This window comes from Chenopodium album, chromosome 4 (genome assembly GCF_948465745.1).
Source record: "Chenopodium album chromosome 4, dcCheAlbu1.1, whole genome shotgun sequence".
Taxonomy (NCBI): domain Eukaryota; kingdom Viridiplantae; phylum Streptophyta; class Magnoliopsida; order Caryophyllales; family Amaranthaceae; genus Chenopodium; species Chenopodium album.
Window position 1 is genome coordinate 65579117 of NC_137837.1, and position 10554 is coordinate 65589670.

Here is a 10554-nt window from a genome sequence, read left to right on the forward strand (position 1 = left end):
TAGTTTATTGAAAAGTAATGAATGTGAGAGGAAAGATATAATAAAAAAGTAGTAGTAGACTAGTAGGTTTGGGTGGGGACCATGAGAGGAGAGAGATATAATATTTTAATGTAGTTTTTTGCCAAAAAAGGAAGTGTAATACTTAAAAAAATACGGCCGGAAATGGAAAGTGTAACACTTAAAAAAACGGAGGGAGTACGAGGTACGGTGGCCAGAGTGAGATGATGAGGGAGAATAAGGGTTTTGGTGAGGAACTAAGGAATGAAAGTAGAGATGTTGAGCGGAATGGGCGTAAGTCAGATTAGATGAAGCAGAAATATTAGGGTTTTGCTATTTATATGTAGGGGAATTGGGCTAGAAATCTATGGGCTTAAACATTTCGGTTTGGAATTCGGTTTTCGGTTTTTTGGGACCCCAAACCGAATACAAACCAAAATATTTTGGTTTCAGTTTTTTTGAACCGAATCAAAACCGAAAATCGAAAAAACCAAACCAAATTTCTAATTTGGTTCGGTTTGGATCGGTTTTCGATTTTTGTCCAAACTACTTTCACCCCTAGGTGATGTCAAGTCATGAGAAGAAATGGGTAAAAAAAGGATTAAAGGGGATGATATTCTATCAATTATAGCATCGTTGGTCTAAAGTCCCTCGATATGTCATTGAAACTTTAGCCTCATTTTAACAAGTTAAAAAGATGATAAAAGGGAGGTGTTTTCGGAAATCGTAGCCTAACACGTGAATAAAGTCCTTGGCACTTGCTTGTCATAATGCAGTATTCAGTGTCCACAAGATAGAAATACATGTCTCAGGACTGGAGGCATGTATCCAAATCTATTGAGAGAGGAAATTCCGCAACTTTCTCAGCAGTTTTGTCCATAAGATGAAAACACGTGTATCAGGACTGGGGGCACGTGCTTAAATAGATTTGACATCGCAAGTCGTTGTTTATACAGGGGGTGGACGGACACCCTAAATGTCCGGTAAGCTAGTAAGTTCACTAAATACCGTATTTGCTTCTTTATACAGGGGGTGGTTGGACACCTTAACTGTCCGATAAGCTATTAAGCTCACTAACTACCGTATTTGTTCCAATCGAGAAGTGTCTGTTCTCGAATGGTTCGGCGCGCCAGTCGACTCGTTTTAGCTAACGCCTAAAGTAAGAAAGAAAGAAATTCTACCTTTTAGTTACGAGAGGTAGATCACGTTGGCTGGGAAGAGGTGAAATTTTACGCAACACCAACGCCATACATTTTTACGCTGTATGATAACGCCTTACAATTTTACGTTGTATGATAATGACATCCTTTTTTCTGTGGACGCCAAAAAGAAAGAAAAGAACGTGAAATTTCTAAAGTCAGTACAGTAAATGACAAACCTGTCTATGGGAGCTTTTACGTAAAGCACCACTACAAAACGTCTTAAGACACGCTCACGAAAAATGTCCAAAACGTATGCTTAGGGAAGGCATAAAGCACAGTGTGCATGCAGGATGATGCAAAAAGCTAACAAAGAAGAAAAGAAATTACTGATGCTAAACAATTAAAAAAGATTTCAATAACTTGCGTGTTATTAAGTTTAACAATGTGCAAAACCGTTGGGAAAAAAGTTCAAAACGGATCGAAATCTGGTAGTGGTCTTTTAAGTGACTAGTGTACGCGCGCAACTCAGTAAGTCGTGCTGGCCAAGTGCGCGCAAGAAATTGGGTTGCGTTGGGATGCCACGCGCAACTTGATGAGTTACGCAACATTTTAATTAGTAAGAGAATTAGAGAAGCGCGATCAACAACTCACTCTCTTCTTTTCCTCTTTCTCTAATTTTGATCTCTTTCCATTTTTAGTTGTCGTTTAAAGCTAAGGAAAGTAAATCCTGCTCCTTTTATTTTACCAGTCTTTGAACTTGGTTAATAAAATGGAGAAAGCCAAATGAAGAATCCTAACTAGAAGTTGGGGTTTTTGATTCGACTTCTTTTCATGAATTTGTTTGTTTTGTTGTGACATGTTTAGTTTATTGCAACAAATTTCATGTGAAGTGGTAAAGTATTGATCCTATATGAGCATGTACTAGCATACATGTGTTTATTTAAGTTTGAAGTTGTGCTTAAACTTTATTTCTCTTTTTTTTTTTTTTTGCTCACATATATTAGTTAATTTTAATGTAAATTGAACTGTCTAGAACAACAATTATGCATTAAAATTATAAATGAAATTTTGAATTTTGATAATAGCATGAAATTGTTCTTGCGACTTATGTTTATTTTTTCACGCGTTAGTTGCAAAATTGGTTTTATCGATGATAAAAATAGCCGATGGTTATTCTTATTCACTTATGAAACTATGATTTCAAGATTTACACAAAATCGTGTGATATCTCTTGCATATAAACCCGAATACACAGTCGTACGTTCTTTCCTACACGACTATGCACTTCTGCAGACTTTTTTTTACTACACGGTCGTGTACCTTCACCTACACGACCGTGTACAGCTGTAGCAAAGAGGAAGTTTATATTTATTAGGTTTCTTTTGGAGACCTTATGAATATACTACTACTACTTTTCACGTACGTTCTTTTTCCAAGGGGAAAATAAAACCTAAACACAAACCCGCCCTTTGAGATCTGAACAGTTCTTGAGCAATTCCACTCTTCGGGTTCGGGAGCACGAATTACGAAGAAGAGTTGCGTTAAACTTGGGGGCGTCTGTCACTAGAAAACTAGTACCGGTGGTGGCGTATTTCGCTTCTAAGGCAGTGGATTTTGTTCCGCAATGCGACTATGAGTTTGAGATCTTCAATCCAGGAAAGTTTTAATCTTTTATTTGTTATTGATTTCAACAGTTATTTTACCAACAAAAGGGATTAATTTGAAACCAATTTTTAATGGTGGTGAAGTGTAGTTTCTACTCATTTATTTTTCATGTGGTAATGTAATATTTTTGGTTATACTATGATTCATGTACGAGAAAAAAAATAATAAAATGTGAGACTTACTTGCTTTTCCGAAAACCTTAAATATAAACAAACTTTTAAGTTTTAATAATTTTCACTTATACATAATCAATAATTTAAAATTTTGGCCAAAATTATGTGTTAGAGACCATACATACAAACAAAACCCAAGTAGATCGAAATTTCAAAAATGAGGGTTTTGTCTTTGGCGGTTCCGCTTATTTGAGTTCATCGTCAAGTGTTTTGCAACTTGCTTCAACAAATCAAGAACCAAAGGCTAGTCTTAACGCCACCGTCAAAAGGAATTTCGTTAATTAATTCTCGGCGGCAAAGGTGAAGTTAAGGTCAGGGTTTCCTCACGTATCCACGGTTAGAGTCAATGAGGGATTCTTTGAGTAGCCATTGATGATTGTTCTCGGTGTTGGGTTGGATTTCTGCGAGTGAGGTTTTTCAAGTTTCGATGCCTTTCCTCAGTTCTCTCGCTAGTTTGTGCTGGTTTTCTTTTAGTTGTTGCTTTTAGTTTTGGTTTAGTTTTTTTTGTTATGTTGTTCTTGTGTAAGCTGTTTTATTTGTTGCTTGGGTTTCTGTTTTTTTAATAAGCCTCTTTCTCTGCTTGGACTTGAGTTAGTTCATGAGATAGAGATGCATATAGTAGTTCTAGTTATGAAGGGTTATGAAGTGTTGTTGTTCTTGGAGCCTAGTTGGTTTGTTTTAGGGGTTGTAAGGTTAAACAATCACTAGTACAAGACTAATTTCAAGTAACACCCAAAGTGTTACATAATGTGTTAAACGTGTTATTATAGACAATCAGTGACACTTTATTGGGTGATACTTCCGCCTATATTCCCTAAGGTCTTATGTAACACTTTGAGTAACATATAGTAACACTTTCAATAGTGATACTATAAACCCTCTTATATTACACTTTTTACTTTATTAGTATCATTTTGAAAGTGTTACTTTTCATTTCTTATGTAACACTTACTTATCTTTAGTAACATTTTTCAATCATATAGTATCACTTTATCCAACATTATCTATCACTTTGTTAATTATTAGGTAACTTTTTTCAATCATCTTTTGACATATACTACCAATTTATTCAACATTATGTATCACTTTTTGCTAACTGATGTAACACTTTATTAATTAATAGGTAGCATTATTATTATTATATTTTTTTAAAAATATAAAATTAATATTAACAATTATGAATGAGAAATCGACATATATGATAGATAAAATTTGGATTGAAATAATTTCATAATTCTTTCAAAAAAAAAAAACCATAAACACCAATTTTAATGTTTGGCTAAACAAGATAATAATTCAAACAAAAAGAAAATCAACTTCGATCTCTACCTAAAAAAAGTGAGAAAATAAGAAAAACTTCAAAATTTAAAAAATTAGTCAGCGCGCTTGTAGTAAAAACAGCAGATTGCAGAACGGCAGCAACAGAAGCTACCAGCAGACAATAGTATGTAGCAGCAACTAGCAAACAACAGTAGCAGACAGTAGTGGCAGTAAACAGCAGTAGCAAGAGTCAGCAACCGCCAACAGTAGCAGCAAAAAACAGCGGTAACAGCAGCAAAAAAAAACAGCGGTAACAGCAGCAAAAAATAGCAGTTGCAGTAGCAGCAGTAGAACAACAGTAGCAGCAGTAAAACATCAGTAGCAACAGCGCAACAACAGTAACAGTAAGTGACAGCAGCAGCAAAATGGCAGTAACAAGAGACATTCGCTACGTTATCAATTCACCGCTTCACCCTCTTCACCAAGGTAAGTGTATACTCGTTAGTATACACTTCATAATAAGCCATGGATGTAACCCCCTAATTCTTCATTCTTATTCTATTTTCTTCTGTCCTTGCTTGTCTGTGTTTCTCAAAATCTGCCATCTCGACCTTGCTTCCTACAAAGAACGCACAAGACAGGGTTGATGAACATTATTGGTGACAAACATATTTGGAAAATAATTGAAGTATCAGACCCCTAGCAGCAAACAGATTAACTACCTTTCATGCATGAAAAACAGGCTTTGAATCTGAGCAGTATTAGGCTATATCATCGTCACAATCTATAGCAGAATCAGTTTTTTAGCTACTGTCTCTGCCAAATGCTCGTCGGAATCAGAGTTATGCAGTGAAGTAAATGAGCTTCTTTTACTCAAATGCAGAGCAGAGTAATCTGAGTATCTGATAGCTTACTGCCATTTTTTTATTGATAGGTTAATGACAGAAGAAACAATGAGGACAGGTTCGAGAACTGGTATGGACTTGAGGTTATTTTACTCTTTTTGGCTTGATAATAAACATTTGTTATTTGTATTTTCTTCTTCAAATCACTAATGTTGCACCTTACGGACTATACTTTGTTATGAGACGTATATTTTATGGGTCAATGTCAGTATACATAGGTCTATTTTAAATGAAAACAAGCTGATATACATGTGTCAATCTCAGAATACACATAGCAGCAAAATCAAAATCACAATCAATATAGAGGAAGGCAACTAGTGTCAACAAGACCTGAGCACCACTCTGTCTGATCAGCTAATACCTGAGTAGAAAAAGACTGACTAAAAATTCAAATACCTGAGCACCTCTCTTATCTGCAAATTCAGATACCTGAGCACATAAAGAGCAAAAAAGCAATGCAATGCAATGCAAATATTCATATACATAATGTCTGATCAGCTTATACTCAAGTCTGATCAGCAATAGTCTGATCAGATTATACTCAAATCTATCAGCTAATAGCATGAAAAACAGGCTTTGGATCATACACGTGCAATGCAAAGATTCTATTTGGCTAATCTTATCTTAATTTGTATTTAAATAAATATCGTACTCATAACATTTCTAGATTCTATTTCAACCAAAACCAGCTTTAGACAATGAATGAGAACAATTGCACCTTGGAAGTGTAAAACTCACTTACTCACTTAGGTGGGGTTGAACTGGAAACCTACCAATTTACCCACTTAAATCCACCTAGCCCACAGTTCCTCTTCATCAAAAGGATTCAAAACAAAAAGACTGAGTGCGTGATACCCACTAAAATGAAATATCCATATCAGACAAACTACGTGCAAGTCCTAAACTTAAAACATTCACATGTCCTGATCTCCATATAATTCGTATAAGAAAGATGTATTGATTCAAATTAATCTAGATAGCAAAATTTCTTAAAATTAAGGGAAAAGCATACATGAGGCACAAAAAATCTAATACGTCACAACCCATCAAAATATTATATTATAAAATTGAAATAACTATGCACAAAATTCACGATTTAGACCCATTAGTAAATAGTAATACCATTATTGTATTTGTATCGACAAAGAAATTTACTACAAATGAAAACCATATATATTATAGTTAATCCATGATCAAGATTCACCAAATTAAAAAAACTCTAAGCAGCATATGCAGAGTAGTTGCTAATTAATATCTAGCTATGGTTTAACTATATGTACTGTTTCGTTTTGCATATTGTCGGGAGTCAGGTCCTTGTGAATGTCCTAAAGAACGAGCATGCACCTCCTTTTAGAACTGCTAAATTTGAAATCGAGTATGGTAAGGGCATATGTCGGGATTAGAGCTCATAAGTTTGGGTGTCAAGCACAAGCCAATAAATAAGCAGGGTGCTATTCAACTACATTAATTTCCGTGGGAAAGATGCAGTTAGAAAGTTTCTCATTGAAAATGTGAGAGAAAGAGACAAGTTTGAAACAACGCTTAGAGAAAAACTACTACATTAAACAGAGGAGGCCGTAGAGGGAGATGTCACCGAACCAGCAGAAGAAACAGTTCTGCTTGACGCAACTGATGAAGATGTAGTCCTAGCCGTAGAAGCATAAGTCTTGCAGAAAGTTCTTTTCTGGATGGGTTTTGGTGTCAGATAATTTAAGCAGATTCTACTATAGAGTGATGTGATCAAACATGTGCATGAGATAATATAAGGCTCTGAATAGATAGAGGTTTTTTGCTTGCAATTTTCAAGGTATACTTCAACCTACAAGTTAATATATCACTACATCAGTGCTTAAACTGGGATGGGTGAGTAGAGTTTTGGCGCGGGTCTCTAAAATTGGAAAAAGTCTAAGCTACACCAAATGCATTATAGGAGTAAGGTTAGTTCTTTGAAATTTACTAGAGTGTTCTGACCTGTTTGCATCTTAATGGATTACCTAATTGTCACAATGCGGCATACCTGATCATACTCACAGCACTTCGTACATGATTGTCTTAAAGGCAAGGGATCAATAAATAGTCTGCTAATTAAGTTATGTCCAATAGTTCATACTAATTTATACCATTAGTTTTAGTAGGATGAATATTGAAATATACACATCAACAAGTCAAAACCTAGCAACAAAACCCCTCTTCTTAACCCCCTCAATCCTCTCATCCTTTTCAGCCATCCATTCAGACAATCAAACAGAAGCAAAGTGTATCTAAGATTGATCCCCAAGATCGACGATCAATGCCTCTCCACCAATTTGTGTATTCGAGCATTCCACTTCTTTGAAATAAGCAAATTCAAATTATATACTCATGCTTAAAATCTCAAAATCCATGGTCAGGTCCCAAATTTCAATTACAGAATCAAACAAAAAAAAAAGAAAAAACAATAAAAATAAAAAATAAACAAGAAATGGCTAATCAATTACGATGCAACTATTATCCACTTATCAAAATTAAGTCAAATTAAAGAAACCTAATTCAAAAGAAATGCAAAATTTATCAACACCATTGACCAGAGACCATAAAATCATAGAACAAGTCAAAAAATGCACAAAATAAACACAAAATTAGGCTAAAAAAAACAATTCAAAGATCAATTACAAAAAAAAAAAAAAAAAACACAACAAAATTATTCAAAATGCATGCAAAATCAGAAAACTAAAGTACCTTTCCTGACCAGCAGTATCCTAAATCTGCGCTTTTTACAATCTTTTGATCAACGGGAATGCTACGAGTAGCGAATTTAACACCAATGGTTGATTTGGATTCAAGGTTAAACTCATTTCAGGTGAAACGAGAAAGAAGTTTGGATTTTCCGACGATAAAATCGCCAATGAATACTACTTTGAACAAGTAATCGTAGTCGTCTTCTATTCTGTAAGCCGCCATTATCGGGTGTTTCCGAGCTTTCTCTCTCCTCTGAAAATGGCGAGAATTTTCAAGGAAGAAGAATTAAACGATTGATTTTCATAGGTTTTTGAAAATTAATGAATAAATAAACAAATTAATTAAAAGAAATCAGCGCAGGCCTGAAATTAAAAGCACAAATTCGATAATACCCAATATGGAATCTTCAATCCAACACCAATGAACTGAATTTTCAACTGAAGAACGAACTGGTATAAACTTGTGGCCGTGCGCAAGATGATAAACGAACTTAGGTCAAAGATTTTCAATGGCCCTGGAAGGAGGAAATTCATGAATACGTTTAGTTTTTTTTTTTCTTTAGCTGTTGTGAAATTTTTTGCTCTAAATTTTACTTTCAAGGCTAGATACATAACTAATTTATAAGTAACACTATTGTAATACTTTGATACTATGTAACACTTGATTGTAACACTTTGATATTAAGTAGCACTTAATTGTAACACTTTTAAAATAGGTAACATTTTGTGGTAAAATTAACATGTGTTAATTTATAGATAAAATAAATAAATAAACTTTCATTAAAAATAAGTGTGTTAATTAATTCTCATTTTTTTTTTTTGACAAGTATTAATTCCCAATTTTAACAATTCATTTATGTACTAGGTTTATTATTATTGACACCAAAGAAAAATATAAACGGAAATTTCATCATATACCACTGAGTTTAAGCATAATTCACCGTATACCACCAAAAACTTTCTAATACACCATATACCACTCAGTTACTGTATATTAACACAAAATGCCCTTTTTGCTAACTGCCGTTAGTCTGCCGTTTGGGGGACTTTACCATTATGTCCTTATACATCTAACTGGCGCCATTGATAGGGTTGACTCCCCCAAACATAATTTTTCTAGTTTGAAAAAATTGACCCCCCATTTCCCCTTTCCATTGAAGCGTCTCTCTGTTCTTCTCCATTAAAATCGAACCCCAAAATCAATCAAAAAGCTTCAAACTTTCATCGATCCAAGGTCGACGTTGCCAGTAGGTTTTCAATTTGGGGCTTGTGATTGGAAAAAGAACGAACTTGGTGAAGTTTGAGAGAGAGGAAGCTGTTCTTGACTGAATTTCGGTCGTAATTCGCACCTGGGCTCGATCAAGCTTTCTGAAGGTAAAATTATGCTTTTCAATTTGTTTTTCGAGGCCTGATTTTGCTGTTTTTTGCGAAATTGAGTTAGGGTTAGGGTTTGTTCGACATTGATTATGTGAGTGTGGTTGTTATGTTATTATGTGCGAATGATGTGTTGCATTCGATTTTTTTGGAGTGTGTTGTTAAGTATGATGTGTTTTATGCAAATTGTTTGGTGTGTGTTGTTAATTTTTGTTGTGTATTATTCATGAATAGGATGAGTGCACTTTGGCTGTTAGTTCGTTCGCCAGGTGGTAGTTTTGATGTTAGGGTAGATGATACTGATAAGACGAATTTGATGGAGTTATTTGAGTATATGTTTGAGGATTCAGTGAAGCAGAATGTTTTCCTCCCTAAGTACTTCACTTTGTTTGTGAGTAAACCTAGAACTAATCGTAAGCTAGAGTTAGTGGATGATGGGGCAATGTTGAAAATGTGGGAGTGGAATGAAGGGAAGGATGAAATTGAAGTGTTCATAGAAGAGACACAAAACCCATCTGTTGTCTTTCAGTCTGCAGAAGCTAGTTGGGCTAGAACTTTGAAGAATAGGGCTGACCAAATTAGGCAGAAGGAGGAAGAGAGAAGGAGAAATGCAGAGGCTGAAGAAGTTGAGGAGGAGCTTAACGCTCAAGGACCATATACTATTGCTGTAGAGGTCCCTGTTGTGAATGCAGAAGATGATGTGCTTGAATATGTGAGGGTATTCCACACTACAGCAGCTGATGAGTCATTTCCAGGATATTCTCAGCCTCAACCTTCACAAAATGAACCATGTCAACCCTCAAATGAAAAAAGTAAGACACCATCACCACCCAAAAAAAATCCTAGAAGGAAAAAAGTAACTCCAAGGAAGAAAAAAACCCAACCTTCACAATCTACTCAACCAACTCAGCCTCCATCTCCACCACCAAATGTTTCTCAAGAGCACCCTTCTCCACCAACAACACCAACACACCATGCTTCCCTAAATAATTCACACATGCATAAATCACCACCCAGGCAACCTACACCACCCCCACCCAGGCAACCTACACCACCACCCCCACCCTCACCCAGGCAACCTACACCACCCCCACCACCACCACCCCCACCACCACCACCTCAACCAAATACAGCTGCATCAAGGCAACCAACCCAAACTAGGGGTGCTTCTAGTTCTGCAGGAAAGCCTAAAGAACAAACAAGGGTTAAACCAGCTGAATGGAGGGTGCCTAGAAGCACAGCAAAGAAGTATGGTGTTGAGGTTAGGAAAAACAAAAGAGGAGGGAGGGAAATCAATACTAGGAGCAAAAAACCTATCCCT

At 35.7% G+C, this 10554-nt stretch overlaps 1 long non-coding RNA gene across 1 annotated transcript; it reads right to left on the reverse strand.

Annotated features, from left to right (window-relative positions):
- Positions 1 to 4167: 4167 nt before the first annotated feature.
- LOC145627103 (uncharacterized) lies at positions 4168 to 8448 on the reverse strand. The gene is made up of 3 exons (XR_014111316.1): positions 8253 to 8448; positions 7861 to 8112; positions 4168 to 4856 (listed from the first exon to the last, which is right to left on the reverse strand). It is a non-coding gene; the product is annotated as an uncharacterized LOC145627103 (long non-coding RNA).
- Between the last annotated feature and the right edge of the window lie 2106 nt (positions 8449 to 10554).